Genomic DNA, 18,475 nt, shown 5'->3' on the forward strand with positions numbered 1-18,475 from the left:
GCTTTTTTCCCTCCCCTCCCCCTTCTCTCCCTCTTCTCCTCCTGCAGCCAGTGGCTGATTGGTTTGAGCATTGGCCCTGGGCACTGAGGCTAGCTCAGTTGAGTCAAGCATCGGCCCAAGATGGGGGTTGCTGGGTGGATCCCGGTCAGGGCACATGTGGGAGTCTGTCTCTCTATCTCCCCTCCGCTCACTTAAAAAAATTTTGTTTTTGAGGTTACAAAGGAAACAGGGAAAAAGTAAAACAGGCAGAGTCACACGGGCCAGGTTCTTGGCCCATAATTAAGTAAAACAAGAAGTCCGTAACTAAAGAGGAAAAAGTTACAGGGATGTTCAAATGGAATTCTTCCGACTCACTCTTGGGTTTTGAAAGAGGTTTGATAAAATAAAATTACAAGCTATTCAGAAGGGAAAGAAAGGAGTGAGAATATAACATGTCAACATCTATGTGTTGTAGGTAAAGAGATTTTCAGAGGAAAACTTGTAACCTTTGTTTATTTTATTAGAAAATAAAAAAGATGGAAAACAAAGAGCCTTGCAAAGAGTCATCAGTCACCTTGACTCTTTTTTCATTAGGAACCCCCTCTCCCAGCCCCTGTGATAAGGGATTTCCCCCACATGATTAAGGATACCAAGGATACAATTGTTACGGTTAGCGTTTCAGTATTAGGTTCATTGGAAATTTCCTAGATTGCTATGGAGATAAAGTACTAACACCCTAGCAGGCGTCCCCAAACTACGGCCCCGCGGGCCGCAATGCGGCCCCCTGAGGCCATTTATCCAGCCCCCACTGCACTTCTGCAAGGGGCACCTCTTTCATTGGTGGTCAGTGAGAGGACCACTGTATTTGGCAGCCCTCCAATGGTCTGAGAGACAGTGAACTGGCCCCCTGTGTAAAAAGTTTGGAGACCCCTGCCCTAAAGCAAAGAACTTGGTCCAAGTCTCTGTAATTTGCACCCACACCCCCTACTTCACCCACGGGAGCCCCCCAGAGTAGTCCCATTTCTTTCCTGAGCCCCAGGAGCACCTGTGTCCTCACTGCCCAGTCAGGGGTGAGCCCAGCTGCTTTGGCTGGTCTGGAGTGGCTGGACTTGCCTTCTCCGTGCCAGCCTGGCCCCAGCTGCCCTCTTCTCTCCTAGCCTGAGGAAGAACCCCGCAGAGCGCATGAGCTACCTGGAGCTGATGGTAAGCAGGAGGGCGCAGCCCTGGGCTGGCTCCCCGGGGAGGGCTGCATCCCTGTGCACAGAGGTGGGCAGCTGCTCTGCTCACCTGCGTGATTTCATTCAGGTGCTTAGTCACTTCCTGGCTCCCTCCTTTCTCCACACCAGGTGCTGTGGAGGGGCACACAGGCAGTGCTGTGACAGATGGTGCGGACGGGGTGAGGGTGGGGGAGGCAGGTGGACTGTTTTAGCTGAAGGCATCAGGGAAGGCTTCATAGAGGAGGTGACTTTTGAACTGAGCCTGGAAGGATAAATACGGATTTACCCGCTGATGGGAGGGCATTCCAAGCTAAATGTCCATCGCGGGCAGAGGCCTAGCAGATGTGGGGAAAAGTGAGTTTAGTGTGGCTGGTGGACGGCTACGTGAGGGCCGAGGAGGAAGCCATCGATGCGTCTCTAACAGGGGCAGAGGTCCTAGGAGGGTGAGTAGGAGTTTGTCAGGCAGAAGGAGTACACAAGGCCTGGGCTGGTGTGGGGAGATGGGGGGCACTTCTACCTTATGTCTTCTGTCCCCCACAGGAGCACCCTTTCTTCACCTTGCACAAAACCAAGAAGACAGACATCGCTGCTTTTGTGAAGGAGATCCTGGGAGAGGACTCATAGAGGGCAGGGCCCTCCAGCTGCCCAGAGCCCTTTGCCCACCACCCATAAGCTACTGTCACCCTGGCCTCGGGCATTCTGGGAGGAATCAAGGGGGCTGGTCCCAAGTGCCAAAGAGCCAGACTGTCAGGGCTTCTCTCTGGCCCACGTGGGCCCCACCAGTGCCTCTGTTCTGCTGCTCCGAGGACCCCAAGTCTTCAGCCCCCGAGACGCTGCACTTGGGGGGCCTGGATGCCCCTGCTGGACACTGCTGCCCCTCACAGAGAAGGGAGCCGCTGCCTTGGCCCAACCCTGGATGCCACCCAAGTTGTATATTTTTTTATCTCTCGACTGAATGGACTTTGCGCACTTTGACACAGGGTGGCCACATTTCTGTCCTGGCATCTGTAGTGGGGACACGAGGATGAGCCACACTCTCTCTGTGCCCCTCACAAGGGAGATGCCAGCGCCCTGAGGCCTTCGCCCAGCACTGGCAGACAGGGCTCAGGGCCTCTAAAGGGGCACCCAGGTGGCCTCACCTGTCACCTCTGCGGTGTCTTCACTTTCTAAAAAATGTATCCTCTTTGGTTTTTTATGGTTTTCTTTTTGCTTTGTGGGTTTGGCTGGGTTTTTTGTTTGTTTTTATTGTTTTTTGCATGGTTTGGAGCCAGATAAATCTCCTGCCGCCCCCCCAGGGGACCAGCAGGCCAAGACCACCCTCTCTGCTCAGGCTGGGGTCCAAGAGGACGGGCTCAGGGTCTCTGCTTAGAGATTCTGGCCTTGGGGACTGGCTTGACAGGTTGTGGATTTTATTTTAGTTTGTTTATTGTATATATTTTTCTCTTTTCTTTCACCTTCTCTCTCTCTCTCTCTGTTTTGAAAAAAGGACTCCCTGTCCTGAGTCCTACCCCTGATGAATTGGGGGAAGTTACCTGATTGTTGTTTTAATAAAAAAAAAAAAAAAGGATCAGAAGGTTGTGTGACTGTCACAGTGTGAAGTCCAGTCCTCAGTGAAGGCTTGTGGCCCCTAGGACCTCTTGCCCCTGGGACAGGGCCGAGGCAGTGTCGGGGTGTGGGGGCCTTCTGACCTGCCAGGGTCCTGCGTTGTTTTGTTGTTGTTTTTTTTGTATTTTTCCGAAGCTGGAAACGGGGAGAGACAGTCAGACAGACTCCTGCATGCCCCCGACCGGGATGCACCCGGCACGCCCACCAGGGGGCGACGCTCTGCCCACCAGGGAGCGATGCTCTGCCCCTCCGAGGTGTTGCTCTGCTGCGACCAGAGCCACTCTAGTGCCTGGGCAGAGGCCAAGGAGCCATCCCCAGCGCCCGGGCCATCTTTGCTCTAATGGAGCCTTGGCTGCTGGAGGGGAAGAGAGAGACAGAGGAAGGAGAGGGGGAGGGGTGGAGAAGCAGATGGGCGCTTCTCCTGTGTGCCCTGGCCGGGAATCGAACCCGGGACCCCTTGCACGCCAGGCCGACGCTCTACCACTGAGCCAATCGGCCAGGGCTCAGGGTCCTGCATTTTCACGTGAGGACTCCGAGGCTCTCAGAGGGCTGTGATGAGGTACCAGGCCCTGTGTTGGATGCGGGGCAGAGAAACAGACACAGGTGGGGCCACTGTCATTGAAGAGTGCTTTGCTCGATACACAGAGTGATGGGCAGGGGCTGGGCCCAGCCCTTGACACTATCACCTTATTGAGGGTGTAGCGTTATTGTCTGAGGTTATTATGTAGTTTGCAGACAACAGGCCCAGAGAACGAAGTAAGTTGCCCAAAGCCACGCATGTTGTAAGCTGGAGAAACAGGTTGGAAACTGGTAGTGGGCCCCTGGAGAGGGCAGGGTTTCAGGGTGGGGGCAGCTCAAGGAAGGTCTCTTTGTCAGAGTCCAGTCTGGCTCTGTGAGCCTGGAGCCCCGGGCTGGGGCAGAAACTGTCCTCCATCAGTCTTCAGAAGGGAATATCTTTGCTTGTGTAAGCAGAACTGTATGTGTCTTCAGGCACAGTTGGATCCAGGAGCATGGTTAATATTCTGTGTCCGCCTTAGCTCTGTTTCCGCTGTTCCGCAATCCCCTCGTGGGGACAAGACAGAACCCCAGGGCTCGTACCAGTTTAGCAAAGGGGCCCGGAGCTCCGGCTGAAGCCCCAGGGCTGGCTGATTGGGTGGGAAGGGGTCGCGTGCGCTTCCCCAAGCCAATCACAAGACAGGAGGAGCCAACACGAGTCGGGCCGCCCACATCTTAAGGTCTGAGAGCAGGGCCTCCCTAGTCCTCCAAGGGAAATGGGGACATCTTCCCAGGGCTCGTGTCTTCTCTGCCTCAGTCCACCTTTTCCCATGCTTAGGTCAGTCTGTCCCTAAATAGCCTTCAGTCTGGGACAGGCCTCTGTCTGTCTACCCTTATCTGGCACAGCATTTAACAATTTCAAGCGCTTTTGTGCCCACACTCCCTCCATGATTAAGGCTTATTTGCACCGACTGTGCCCCCTGCCTGGAACCCTCTTACCCCCAACCCTGGTCTCCCATGTCCCTCTCTCGGTGAGGCCAGTCCCAACCTGGTCAAGCCAGTCTAGCTCATTTTTATCTGCTTCATCTAGGCAGCTGTGACCAGCCGCTATGTAGTCGGTCAGCCTTTACTGAATGAAAACACGAGTGAATGAATACATGAACTAAAGCAGGAGGCAGTGAATGAATCCCCACGCCCTGTGTGGGAGTGCGCATGCTGATGTGTGCGCGTGCGCGAATTGGCTGCGTGCAGGTGTTGCGCGCGCACGTCCCTCCCCACCCGCGCTCCGGACAGGCCCGACCCGAGTCGCAGAGGCGGGCCCCAGTCGTACCCCCGGTGGCCACCAGGCGGCAGCAGAACCCCGATTGTGACCCCGTGGTCCCAGATCCCTGCCCAGCCTTGCCTGGTGCGCCCCACCCGCCACTTTATTTTATTTTTTATTTTTAGATTTTATTTTATTCATTATAGAGAGGGGAGAGAGAGAGAGAGAGAGAGAGAGAAGGGGGAGGAGCAGGAAGCATCAACTCCCATATGTGCCTTGACCAGGCAAGCCCAGGATTTTGAACCGGCAACCTCAGCGTTTCCAGGTTGACGCTTTATCTACTGTGCTACCACAGGTCAGGCCCCACCCGCCACTTTATTTAAGACTTTATTTATTGATTCTAGAGAGAGGAGAGAGAGGAAGAGAAAGGGGAGCGGAGCGGGAAACATTGACTCGTATGTGCCATGACCGGCAAGCCTGGGATTTGGATCAGGGGATCACAGCACTCCAGGTCCACACTGTATCCGCTGTGCCCCCGCAGGTCTCATCCACCGCTCTTTTTTTTTTTTTTTTTTTAAGTGAGAGGAGGGGAGATACTAAGGGAGACTCCCTCATACCCCGGACGGGGATCCATGGAAGAAGGAGAGGAAGGGTTAGAAGCAGACGGTTGCTTCCTCTGTGTGCCCTGATCCGGAATCAAACCTGGGACGCTGGCCAACCCTCTATCCACTGAGCCACTGGCCAGGGCCTGATCCACTTTTTTTTTATTCTTTTTTCTTTTTTTAGCGAGAGCGAGACAGGAAGGAGAGAGATGAGAAGTATCAATGCTTTGTTGAGTCACCTTAGTTGTTCATTGATTGCTTTCTCATATGTGCCTCGAGGGAGGGGTGGCTCCGGCCCAGCCAGTGACCCCTAGATCAAGCCAGCAACCGTGGGCTCAAGCAGAAGAGAGCCCGTGCTCAAGCTGGCGACCTCGGGGTTTCGAACGTGGGTCTTCAGTGTCCCAGGCAGATGCACTATCCACGGTGCCATCGCCTCTCCAAGTCTTGCCTCATGTCTCACTATTCAGAAGAAGGGCAGTGGAGAATGGAATTCCATGACCAGTTTAGATCAATCAGGATTCATCTTCTAGAGCTAAGAGAACTTTTTGTGATGATGAAAATGTTTACATCTGTGCTGTCCAATATGGTACCCGCTAGCCACATGTGGATGTTGAACACTTGAGCTTTATGTAGCTAATGAGACTGAGGAACTAGATTTTTTAAATTTAATTTTAATTTATTAATTTAAATTTTTTTTGTATTTTTCTTTTCTTTTCTTTCTTTTTTTTTTTTTTGTATTTTTCTGAAGCTGGAAACGGGGAGAGACAGTCAGACAGATTCCCGCATGCGCCCAACCAGGATCTACCCGGCACGCCCACCAGGGGGCGATGCTCTGCCCCTCCGGGGCGTCGCTCTGTTGCAACCAGAGCCACTCTAGTGCCTGGGGCAGAGGCCAAGGAGCCATCCCCAGCGCCCGGGCCATCTTTGCTCCAATGGAGCCTCGGCTGCGGGAGGGGAAGAGAGAAACAGAGAGGAAGGAGAGGGGGAGGGGTGGAGAAGCAAATGGGCGCCTCTCCTGTGTGCCCTGGCCGGGAATCGAACCCGGGACTTCTGCACGCCAGGCCGACACTCTACCACTGAGCCAACCGGCCAGGGCCTTTTAATTTTTTTTTTAATTCATTTTAGAGAGGAGAGAGAGGGAGAGAGAGAGACAGGGGGGGGGGAGGAGCTGGAAGCATCAACTCCCATATGTGCCTTGACCAGGCAAGCCCAGGGTTTCGAACCGGCAACCTCATTATTTGCAGGTCGACACTTTATCCACTGCACCAACACAGGTCAGGCTGTATTTTTCTGAAGTGAGAAGCGGGGGTAGGGGGCAGACAGACTCCCACATGCACCCGACTGGGATCTACCTGGCATGCCCACCAGGGGATGATGCTCTGTCCATCTGGGGCGTTGCTGCATTGCAATTGGAGTCATTTTAGCACCTGAGGTGGAGGCCATGGATCCGTCCTCAGCGCCCCAGCAAACTTTGCTCCAATGGAGCCTTGGCTGCGGGAGGAGAAGAGAGAGATAGAGAGGAAGGAGAGGGGGAGGGGTGGAGAAGCAGATGGGCGCTTCTCCTGTGTGCCCTGGTGGGCATGCTGGGTAGGAATCGGGCCTGGGACTTCCACACGCTGGGCCGACGATGCCCTACCGCTGAACCAACCAGCCAGGGCCAATTTTAATTAATTTAAATTTAAATAGCCCTGGCTGGGTAGCTCAGTTGGTTGGAACATCATCCCACATGCGAAGGTTACAGGTTTGATCCCTGGGCAGGGCACATACAAGAATTAAACAATGAATGTGTGAATAAGTGGAACAGGAAGTCAATGTGTGTGTGTCTCTCTCTCTGTCACTAAAAAGCAAACAAATAAACAAAGGTGAGGGTGTCCACCGGGCTGGACAGTGAGAGGTGCACCTGGTCTGGCTATGCAGAAGAGCAGCACAGTCTCCTCTGAGGCCTCTGGAGGCAGAGCTGGCAGCAGCTGCAGCCATAACTCAGGGAAAGTCAATGGAAACATCATCTGAGTATATTTTTAACCTCGCTGGCTGTGAGTTAAGTTTGGCTATTCATTCATTTATTCACTTATCCAATACATATCCACTGGCCCCACTGTGAGCAGACTGTCTACTTCACATGATCTGCTAAGATGCATTTATGCAGAGGAATGAGGGCAGGGGATGCTTCTCTAGCCTGCGGCTGAGTGGACAGGAAGCCTCTCAGAGGAGGTGACATAAAGTGGCAACTTGAATCGTGAGAAGGAGCCAGCCATGGAGGGAGCTGGGAGAGGAGCAGATGCAAAGGACCTGTGGTGAGGTACAAAGCTATTGTAGGAATGGCGAGGGACCAGGATGGCTGGAGAGAGCAGGCCACTGGGACGTCCAGGCTGACAGGGCGGCCCGGCATGGTTGCAGACTGCGTGAGTAGCAGCAGGGGCTGTGTGCCTGCCAGAGGCCACCCTGATGCTTCCTTTCCAACTGCTGATTTGGCCTTGGCCCTGCAGTGTTTATGGGGTCAGAAGGAGATCCAGGCCTTTACAAACACCCAGCTGGACTGTCACAGCTTGCTCTCAGTAGCCCTTAGAATGGGGAAGTCTTCTTCCCACCCCCTCCTGTGGTTCAGAGTCATCGTGTGAGCGCAGAGTGGTGACAGAACTTGCCCAAAGCCACATGCGGGGGAAGGCAAAGTCAAGATTGAGTCCAGATCTGAAAATCTCTGAGGTTAGCGGTATCTTCCTTGACGCTGGTGGTTGTTAAATGAATTCATTTTGTCAACCTCTTGCCCCAAGATTTAGCTTATAAAAAGTGCATAAACCTGAATGCAACCTAAATACAGCTCGATTCCTGTTTACCTGTGTGCACCCATGTGGCTACCACCCTGCTCACCCAGGGAGCGCTGCCCGCCCTGCACCTCCACACGCAGCATCCCTGAACCAATAGCACCGAGCATCACTTGGCCTGTCCTTGAGCTCTGCGTCAGTGGATTCGTCCTGTAGGTGTCTGTCCTCTTGCCCAGGCCTTCCCTCGCTGAGGACAGTACTGGCATGTTCACCCACGCTGCGGCTGTGTCTGCAGCTTGTTCTTCCTCTTGTTCTCTGTGTTGTAGCCATTGCACAAATGTACACGAGAAGTCAGTGCACAAATACACACGAGAATCCATTGCACAAATACACACGAGAAGCCACTGCACAAATACACACGAGAAGCCACTGCACAAATACACACGAGAAGCCATCGCACAAATATACACGAGAAGCCACTGCACAAATACACACGAGAAGCCACTGCACAAATACACACGAGTAGCCACTGCACAAATATCCACGAGAAGCCACTGCACAAATGTACACGAGAAGCCACTGCACAAATATACACGAGAAGCCATTGCCATTGCACAAATACACACGAGAAGCCACTGCACAAATGTACACGAGAAGCCACTGCACAAATACACACGAGAAGCCATCGCACAAATATACACGAGAAGCCACTGCACAAATACACACGAGAAGCCGTTGCACAAATATACACGAGAAGCCACTGCACAAATACACATGAGAAGCCAGTGCACAAATATACATGAGAAGCATACACGAGGTGCTTCTCCTTTCTCCTCTGGAGGGTCTGCTTTAATGTAGGGCTACTTTGAATTACGCTGCAAGAACCCTCTGTGCATCTTCTGACAGATGAGTCTGCATTTCCTTTGGGTTCACACCTGGGGGTGAACGTGCTCAGTCACAGGCTCTAATGTCTTGGGCAGTAGATGCTGCCAGACTCCTTTCCAAAATGGTTGTCTTAATTTTACTCTTACATGCGGAGTATGAAAGTTGACAAGCCCATTGACATGGGGGGGGGGACACTTGCCCATGAGGCCTGATATATAGAACAGGTTGGAAACTAGATGCCAGACTAAAAGCAGGAGGGAGCCTGCACCTCCCCCTCCCAGTGCCCTGTGGATCCTAGGGTGCTCTGAACCCAGTTTGAAAACCCCTGACTCGCCCTGGCCATGTGCACTCAGAGGGCAAGGCTTGTTAAAACACAAATTCTGGAGCCCCATCCCTGTCGAGTTTGAAGTGCGGCTGAAGTAGGTGTACAGTATCCATACTTTGTTACAACCCCCAGCCCCCTGGACCTTACTCAGTGACTCAGACCACAGCTGGGTTTGAGATGATGAGAATGGCCATGGTATCTCAGAAATGTGTTTTCCTGGAGAAGCATAGTTGAGTGGTGCCTGAGTTTTACTTCCCTCTAACTTGCTTCGATTCAGGTCAGGGCGAATCTGCACATCATCACGTGCTGCTGGGCCTCAGACCATCTTGGGGCCGGAGGACAGGGCGTGAGGAGCATGGCTCCTGCCCTCAAGAGTTTCCCGTACTGGCGGGAGACACGTTTCAGGTCAGGGCCTCACAGGGCTGAGGGGGGGTGGGGATCTCCAGGTGAGCTTACACGCTACTCTGGGCTCCTGGACCCCTTCTCGCCCCCTGGGCCCACTCTTGGAAGTCTTCATGGGTTGCCAGGGCTCTTTGAGGACCCTTTTTTTTGTTTAAAAAAAATTTTTTTTTTTTGTATTTTTCTGAAGCTGGAAACGGGGAGAGACAGTCAGACAGACTCCCGCATGCGCCTGACCGGGATCCACCCGGCACGCCCACCAGGGGCGACGCTCTGCCCACCAGGGGGCGATGCTCTGCCCATCCTGGGCGTCGCCATGTTGCGACCAGAGCCACTCTAGCGCCTGGGGCAGAGGCCAAGGAGCCATCCCCAGCGCCCGGGCCATCTTTGCTCCAATGGAGCCTTGGCTGCGGGAGGGGAAGAGAGAGACAGAGAGGAAGGAGGGGGAGTGGTGGAGAAGCAAATGGGTGCTTCTCCTATGTGCCCTGGCCGGGAATCGAACCCAGGTCCCCCGCACGCCAGGCCGACGCTCTACCGCTGAGCCAACCGGCCAGGGCCGGACCCTTTTAAAGCCTCACCCTCCTGGACGTGGAAACTCTCTTGGCCCCCATGGGATGTCGTGGGAAGTCCTTCCCATCTCCTAACAGCCTTGACTTCAGAACCCGCTCCTCACCTCAGGCCCTTCTCTTCCCTTTGATCTATCTGTCTTGCTGTGGAGAAAGCTATTCATAGCCCAGATGATGCAAAATTTATAAAGTGTGGCTGATAGGGGCTGAATTCATCCCTGGCACAGCCCCCAGCCCACACTCCAGGCAGCAGCTCCCGTGTGTGTGCATGTGTGTGGGCCAGCTCCCTGCCCCGCCCTCCCCCCTCGTGTCCTCTCTTCCTGGCACAGCCCCCAGCCCACACTCCAGGCAGCAGCTCCCGTGTGTGTGCGTGTGTGTGGGCCAGCTCCCTGCCCCGCCCTCCCCCCTCGTGTCCTCTCTTCCTGGCCGCCCCTCATCCTGCTCTGCCTGCCTGAGTTTCCACGCCTGGGGGGCCCAAGCTGAACAGAGTCAGTCTATTTTGGATGGAGAGGGCATCGCTTGTGGCATCAACTCTGTCCCCTTTCCACATTCCAGCTAGCGTGCTCACGATCCTCTGTTCCTGCCCTTGAAGAGAGGGTGTTGCAGGAACTAGACACAGAATCCACACTGCTGTGACGGACTCATGCATCCTCACAGGGCCCTACGAGGAAGTGGCCATTATTATCTGCATTTCATGTTTGGTCACAGAGCAGCCAGCTGAAGCAGCCAGAGCTCGAAGGACGGTGCGCTGGGAAGTTGAACCCTCCCCTGTCACTTAACCACTGCTGCTGACCCAGTGCATGACCCCGTCTCCCTCTCCATCATGTCAGCAGATGGATGGGCTTCATTTGAAGATCCCAGAAGCAGAAAGCTTCATAGAAAACTATGTCCATCCCCTTCCCAGCTGAGTAGGCAAGACCCAGGGGGATGACTGCTGTGGCTCAGCCCTGGATGTGGTCTGGGCAAGTCTGGAGCCTCACGCCCCTGGGGGGGCCAGGCTTTCCACCTAGACCCGTGCAGACACTGTGGGCCCTGCCGGTGGCGGCTCTGGGTTCCGGTGGGAAGACTGCTGACGCTGCGCTGTAGGGGCGGGCCCACTTCCGGTTGTGTCACGGCACACGCAGTCCCCACGCTGCCCGGGAGCAGGCACGGTTCTTATCCCGGCCCCGCAGGTGGGCAGACGGGTTCGGGCAGGTGGAGGGACGTGCCCGCCGCCACACCCTTGTGCCCAGGTGTCCGGTCCTTACCTCAGCTATTGGTGCTGCTGTGTCCCTCGTGGGATACTCCCCCTTTAAATGAGGTAACATTTATATAACATAAAATTACCCATTTTAAAGTGTAGGACGCAGTGGTGTTGATACACCTGCAGTGCTGTGCAAGCGTCTCCACTCTCTTTCATGAACGTGTCTGTCCCCTTCTCCAGCCCCTGGTGACCTCTAGCCTGATTTCCGTCTCTGTGAATTTGCCTGTTCTTGACATTTCATGTACATGAAATCAAACAGTGTCTGGCGAATCTTACTTAGCAGAACGCCCTCCAGACTCATCCACGTTGTAGCGTGTGTCAGCATTTCATTCTTTTTTACGGCTGAGTAATGTTCCATGTGTGGATGGACCCCGTGTGTGTATCCGTCGGCATTGGGTTGCTCCTCCGTCCGCCTTTGGACATTGCTGACAGTGCAGTCGTCGACATCCGGGCACCCGTTTTACGTGAGCCCTGCGTTTAGCTCTTTTGGCAGAGACCCTGGGGGAGTTCCTGGGGTTTTAGGGATTTGCATTCGTGCTGGTGAGACCTGAACAGCAGCCCTCATGATAAGCCCTCCCCCTCTGCTCTGCTGACCTGCCTCTGTCTTCCTTCTGGACATAAGCCCTCTCTGTCCCCCACGCTGCACTTTGATTCTTCCTGCCCTTGTGACTGAAGGCTCCGCCCAGGGGCTCTAGGGCTTTGAGGGACCCGGCCGCAGGCAGGGAAATCAAGGCTTCCCGGAGAAAGGGTCAGCAAGAGGGGTCGGCTGAGCTGGTATCTGACCCCAGGCCAGGCGACCAAGTCCTCGTTCCTTGAACTGTCTCTGCCTGCCTCATATGGGGCACTACCTCCAGAGAAAGCAAACAGCAGGACACTCACATCCCACCTTCTTGGGGGACATTGGCATTCCTCAAAGATCTGGGGCACATGCCACACTTTTACGTGAAAACAACCCCGGTTAGATTCTGTGTCGGAATGGTAACCACACTTGAATTCTTCATCCTCATTCACAAGTGTCCAAGAAATATCCTGGCTTGGATGAGCAGAGAGACGCCAGGGACCTGCCTCTGCAGCAGCACCCGGATTCTCAATGGTGCGGATGGGACCGAAACTCCCAGGTGGCCTCTTCGGGGTGTGCATACGAGAGGGGTCCTTGTTGTCCCTCTGCTCGCCCAAAGAGAGCGGCAGCTTCCTGTCCAGCTGCCTCTGCAGCCCTGTGCTGGCAGGGACAGAGGCCCCTGCGCCTGAGCCCACTGCGGGCTCTGGCATCGATCGGGACTTCGGCGTTCTTATTTCTTCCTCCAGGGGCCCTGGCTCTACTCCGTTGGCAGCCCCACCCCAAGCTCCCCTGCTGAGCAGCAGCGGATGCTTCGTAAATATTGAATGGATCCGTGGATCTTTCCCCCCTGGGGTCCCCCAAGTGCCCTTGAAACAATGGTATTTGCCTCTCCCTTTACTGTGCAGGTGAGGAAACCGGGGCCTCCAGTGGGGTCAGGCTTTTTCTAAGTTAGCCATCGAGGCTGTCAAGGTGGAGAGGAGTCAGCAACCAACTCCCCTGACTCCTGCCTCAGGCATGTATTGGATTCCTTTGAGTAAGCCCGTGGCCCAATGCCAACAGGTTCTCGGGTCCTGGGTCTTTGGTACCCTGTTGGCCATGAGCACCTGCCCCTGTATTAGTCTCCTTTGAGGGCATCAGGATTCTGGGAGGAGATGAACCACCCATTCAACAAATGTTGACTGAGTGTCTAACCTGTGCCAGGTAGCCCTTCTGCATCCAAGGACACCCAAAAACAGGGACCCTGACATCATGGAGCTGATGTTTTATCAGGGAAAAGTACCAAGAGGAGGTAAGTGCTGTGAAGAAGAAGAAGAAAACAGGGAAATGGGAAGGAAAAGGTCAGGGAAGGCCACCTGGAGGAGACACATTTGAGCAAACACCTGAACAATGTAAAGGAGTGAGCCTGGGATGCCTGGTAGTAGGGGAGCAGCAAGTACCAAGGTCCTGAGGTCAGCATGTGCTTGGCACGCTTGAGGAAGTTGCCTAAGAATTGGCAGAACCACAGAGGTGGTCTAGCCTGCAGACATGTTCAGTCTGGCCTTCCGAGAATGAGCTCTCCTGATGTTTTAAAAATTTTGTATGGCCTGACCTGTGGTGGCGCAGTGGATAAAGCGTTGACCTGGAAATGCTGAGGTCACCGGTTCGAAACCCTGGGCTTGCCTGGTCAAGGCACATATGAGAGTTGATGTTCCCAGCTCCTCCTCCCTTCTCTCTCTGTCTCTCTCTCCTCTCTCTCCCTCTCTGTCTCTCTCTCTCTCCTCTCTAAAAATGAATAAATTAAAAAAAATTTTTGTATGAGTGGCTAACATTTAAAATCTGAGGGTTTTTTTAACCCATAAAAAAAAAATCAGATTTCCAGCCTCTCTTAAGAAATCAGAGCTCTGACAACATGGAGCCCTTGTTTTGGAAATCTGGAGCCAAACAGCACCCACCCCTTTGCCTGAAGTTTCCTCTCTGGCCTGAGTCCCTGTAGGGTTTGCATTGGGGGCCGTTGGCCAGGGTCATTTGTGTAGCCCCGCAGACAGGGCACAGCATCATCATGGACTTGGCCTCTTTGTGGTCCATCTGGAGGAAACGCTGGTCACTGAAGCACCGAAGCACCTTTGCCACCAATGAGGCTGGTCCACGGAGGCACAGTGTCCTTGTCCCAGTTCTCTCTAGTTTCCAGCAGCTTCTCACCTCTGGAAAACCAGGGGACACCGGTCCTGAGGTCACTCTGCTCTCCCCCCTCTCTTCTTTGGCAGCAGCTGCCCCTCTTCCATGGCCTCAGGATTGAGGGGGGGTGCAGTTTGCTGCTGGTGTTGATCACTGGTGTTTGCCCCTCGCCCTCATCACCCACACAACCAGTTCCCAGAATCAGTTCTCTCTGAGAGACCTGCAGGGGCCTCTGATTCATGGCTGGACCCTGCCTGCTTCCCCTGACCTGTGTCCCGGCCACAGAAGCTAGAACAGTCCAGCTCAAAGTCTCCTTCGTCACCAGAATCGTGAGTGTGCTGAGGTGAGGACCGGCTGCTTCCTTTCCAGGCTGCAGATCCCAGGATGTGGAATAACACCTGTAGCGACCATTTTCATCTCACAGTTACCCCACGAGTTGGCTACTGTATCAGCCCTCATTGTGTTTTGGTAACTAGGTAAACGGAGGCACCTGACCGGCCCTCTGTGCTGCCCGTGCAGCTGGGCGCGGAGGAGGGACTCCCACCGGCTCCTGCTCAGGGGATGGATGGGTGAATAATGAGAGAGGCGGGGCTTTGGCGTAGTTGGGGGATGGGAGCGAGGCTTGAGTCCCCGGCTTGCTGGGGACCTGCCCACCGTTGTCCAGCCCCCTGATCCACAGCAGAGCCCCCCTGCACCACCTACGTGAAGCCGGAGCCTTTGGCTTGGGACAGAGTCCGGGAGCAGCCAGAGCACTGAGCTGGGCTCAGGGGCGTGTCCTCCCAGCCTCCTCCCGGGGCACTTGCGGCACAGAGGTGGGCGCGTGGGGGTCTCGTGGTGCGATGGTGACACAGCTGGGGCGAGAGCCCTGATCTCCTCCTGCCTTACTGGGGAAGGCTGCCTCTCTCCCAAGGGTAAAGGAGTCTTCCTGCGCACACGGCCGCCTCTGCCACCTCCCAGCCCAGACCTCCTGCGCCCTCACCCCACTGTGACCTCCTCCTCTCCGTCCATACCCAATGTCCTTCCAGCATCAGACTTTCACCTTTGCTCTCCCCCAGCTTGTGGGGTCCCTCTGCCAACTCCTACTCAAGCTTCAGGTTTCAGGACGGAAGTTGCTCTTGACGAGGCCTTCCCTGACCCCCAGTGTGCTTTAGGCCAGGGGTCCCCCAAACTTTTTACACAGGGGGCCAGTTCACTGTCCTCAGACCGTTGGAGGGCTGGACTATATAAAAAAAAAAACTATGAACAAATCCCTATGCACACTGCACATATCTTATTTTAAAGTAAAAAAAACAAAACGGGAACAAATACAATATTTAAAATAAAGAACAAGTAAATTTAAATCAACAAACTGACCAGTATTTCAATGGGAACTATGGGCCTGCTTTTGGCTGAGATGGTCAATGTGTCCTCTCATTGACCACCAATGAAAGAGATGCCCCTTCTGGAAGTGCGGCGGGGGCCGGATAAATGGCCTCAGGGGGCCGCATGCGGCCCGTGGGCTGTAGTTTGGGGACCCCTGCTCTAGGCACTCGCATTTGGGAACGCACCCATCTTATCACCGAATGGGATTATATACCTGCACCTCCTCACGGGCGTGTGGTGCAGAGCCTTCTCACAATGGCGGCTCCGGCCATCTCGAAAGGCCCCAGCCTGTGAGCTTAAGGGGTCCTGTTCCATACTCAGAGAAAGGCCGCCCAGAGAGGAGCTGAGCCACTGGCCTGCAGTCACACAGCACCTGCCCTTGCTGGGCACCCTCTCCAGGTCCCTCTCAGGCCCTTGCCCCTTCCCTCTTCTTGTCTTTTCCCAGGAGCTTGGAACTTGGGGAATAAATGGAGTTTTAGGACTCAAACTGGGTCTTCCATTCTGCCAAAAGTCACACAAGCAGTAAGTGGCAGGCGGGACCCCCGCCTCCCTCCCACACCAACAGCTCTGCTGCCCCTGCTGGGCTGAGTGCTCCGAGGGCACCATGTGGGCGCTGTTTGTGGAAGGAGGGGGTGCAGTCAGTGTGGGGGTGCTAGCTTTCAAAGCTCCTTGTGAGCCCCCAGTACTGCCCCTCAGTCTCTTGATGCGGGGGTGAGACGGACAGGCACCACGGGTACTTGTGTCCATGAGTCCGAAGCCAGTTTGGTTGTGGGGGGACGGGCGGGCCTCCTGTCCCTGAGCCCAGAGAGGGGCCACAGGGCTGGCAACCTTGCGGTGGGCCTGATGGGGTCTTAGTTGGCTCCTTCCATGGTGCCAAACCCCCTGGTGGGGATGGTGGTGATCAGATGTGGTCTTTTCCTGGAGGGGCCAGCGGGGTGGACACTCACAGGACCCCTCACAGACATATAGCCCGAGCTGTGTTGAGGAGCTCAGGGCTGCTGTGGAGTCCTCAGCACAGCCTGGGAGTGGGCAGTGAGTCTAGCTGAAGTGTTGATCTCTACCCCCCACCAACAATATATATTTTCAAAAGTGCAGAGAAAGCAAAAAGAAGAGACCAAAAGTCTGGGGCCAGGGGTTAGGCCTCCCTAACGTCTGGGATTTGCCCCCACACACTTCTCTGTGCATTAGACACATCTTACAATTCGTTCACAGTCCTTGGTGGGTACTTTCCTGGTCACTGGCCACGTGGGGGGCACCTTCTGCACCATCAGGTCCTGCCGGTGGAAGGTGGTCCCGCTGTACAGGAGCCAGACCACTAGACACTGCCCCCTCTTGCTGGCCAGTGAGCCCCTTCCGCTACTGCAGCCCTGAGGCTATGACTTCCACGCATCCGAATTGTTTCCAGAGCACTCGTGCACGCTGTAAAATCCCGGGGTCAGTGGCTTAGAATTTGTGATCGGCGCCGTGGGCGTAGTGTCAGGGCGGAGCATGGACTTCTCTGCCCTTTGACCTCCGCTTCTCATCTCTCCGGAGGAAACTACAGACTTCCTGTGTGTTCTTCAGAGGTGCCCAGCATTGGTTCCAAAACTTTTTTGGGGGGTGTTTCTTGTTTTGAACAACAATAACAAAAAAACATGTGTGAATGCTATTCTATAACTTGCTTTTTAAAAAGCTTGATGTATCTTGCAAGTGTCCCACGTCAGGAGCGATGGCGCCCCTGCCTTTCCTGCGCTCCGTGGTGCTCTGTGGGGTGATGCCGCTGATACTTACCGCATCGGCCCCTGTGGTGGGCACCCTGGAGTCTGACCTTTCCCTGGCAAACCTGTCCTCCCTCAGGCGCCCCTCACGCAGGTGCGAGATCTGTGGGCTAAAGTTGTCAACGGGCCTGGGGGTCAGCCGTTTCTGACAGCTTGCCTCAGAGGACCCACTAGGCCGTGGGTGGCTTTCCGGCCAGTGGTGAGTGCGGTTCCCAGCGCCGTGCACTGCGCCGGGATCTCTGACCATCTGATGGCGAAAACGGCACATCCAGGTAGACTGAATTTGGTTTGCACCTTTCAGAGCTGGCAGAGATGGGGTTAAGTGGAGGGGGAGAGAGAGAGAGACCCCTGGCCAGGCGGTTAGCCATCACGTGGGTAGGACAGCAGTGACCATGCTCAAGATGGATGCGGGAGGCATGTCCCAGGTACAGATTGCAGGCTGGCTAAACTTCCTTTCAGCGAGGTCTTGGAATAGGGGAAGATTTCCTCAGGCAAGAAGGAAGGGTGAGACAGGTGAGGTGAGACAGCGCAGGGAAGGCGAGGAGTGTGGGAGTCGGGGCAGCTTCAGGGAGCAGCGAGGGTTGTCTGCTTGGCAGGAGGGGTCCATGACAGGCTCGCTGGCTGAAGGTCTCGTTTGACCGCTGGACACTGGGGAGCCCAATCCTGAGAGGGAGAAGGGAGGACCTGGGGCGGAGGTGAGCAGGAGTAACCCTAACAAATGACCCCTAGCAAATAACGAACCTGGAACGGAGTGGAGGCCCATGTTTTATTCACGGCCACGCAGAGACATCAATTATGGGCTCCTGCCACCCGGCTGGCACGGCCTCCATCATCCTGCCATCCCGAGCTATTCTGGGCTTGGGCTTGGCCTCGGCTTCCTGTCACCCAGGTCCCTCTCGCTGCCTGAGGCGGGGGTGGGGCTGCTGGTCCTGGCTCAGAGTGATGGGTCAGAAGCCACAGGTCTATTTCCGCTGAGCGTGTGGGTAAACTGAGGCTCAGAAAGCTGCAGTGGCATGAACAGGCTCCCCCCACGGAGAAGGACCAGGGCTTTCATTCCCCCACCACGTGGCCCTTGAGGCCGGAGAGGGTGTGACTCCCACTGGACACGAGGGACGTGAAGCCCTGTGGGTGTCAGGTGACGGCCCAGATCACATGGTTGAGTCGTGACCAATCCGGATCTCCAGCTGGTCCCGGCTGCCGTAGCCTGTCCCGGGCTTTGTGCTCACCAAGCTGCCACTGGAAGTGGGCACCCAGCCCCACTGGAGCCCAGTTTCCGCACTGCTCCCCCATGCATTTCACAGACA

General features: G+C 55.0%; 1 long non-coding RNA gene across 1 annotated transcript; it reads left to right on the plus strand.

Moving 5' to 3' along the window:
- The first annotated feature begins 1,043 nt into the window (after window positions 1-1,043).
- LOC136387031 (uncharacterized) lies at window positions 1,044-2,665 on the plus strand. The gene is made up of 2 exons (XR_010748065.1): window positions 1,044-1,182; window positions 1,737-2,665. It is a non-coding gene; the product is annotated as an uncharacterized lncRNA (long non-coding RNA).
- Window positions 2,666-18,475: the final 15,810 nt, after the last annotated feature.

The sequence above is a fragment of the Saccopteryx leptura genome, unplaced genomic scaffold (assembly GCF_036850995.1).
Source record: "Saccopteryx leptura isolate mSacLep1 unplaced genomic scaffold, mSacLep1_pri_phased_curated manual_scaffold_49, whole genome shotgun sequence".
NCBI classification, from domain to species: Eukaryota; Metazoa; Chordata; class Mammalia; order Chiroptera; family Emballonuridae; genus Saccopteryx; species Saccopteryx leptura.